The following is a 400-nucleotide window of genomic DNA, read 5'->3' as shown; positions in this document are numbered from 1 at the left end:
TGTCCCCAGGTGTGTCCAGGTGTCCCTGAGGTGTGCCCAGGTGTGTCTCAGGTGTGTCCAGGTGTCCCCAGGTGTGCCCAGGTGTCCCCAAACCCCCCCAGGTGTCTCCAGGTGTGCTCCAGCTCTGTCCCCGCCCTGTCCCCGCTCCGTCCCCTCTCCGTCCCCGCTCCGTCCCCTCTCCGTCCCCTCTCTGTCCCCCCCGTCCCCTCACCAGGGTGAAGCCGTCGTAGATCTGCATCAGCTCCTCGGTCTTGTACTGCTCGAGGACGATGACGCCGCCCAGGCCGCCCCCGCGGCGCCGCGCGCAGCCCCCGCAGTGCACCAGGTACGTGTTGCGCCCGCCCGTCTCGCTCGTCACGAACAGGATGTTGAACACCTCCACCTGCGCCACAGCGGCGGC

Source organism: Corvus brachyrhynchos, unplaced genomic scaffold (genome assembly GCF_000691975.1).
Source record: "Corvus brachyrhynchos isolate BGI_N302 unplaced genomic scaffold, ASM69197v1 scaffold869, whole genome shotgun sequence".
In the NCBI taxonomy this organism is placed as follows: Eukaryota; Metazoa; Chordata; class Aves; order Passeriformes; family Corvidae; genus Corvus; species Corvus brachyrhynchos.
This window is presented reverse-complemented; position numbering follows the sequence as displayed.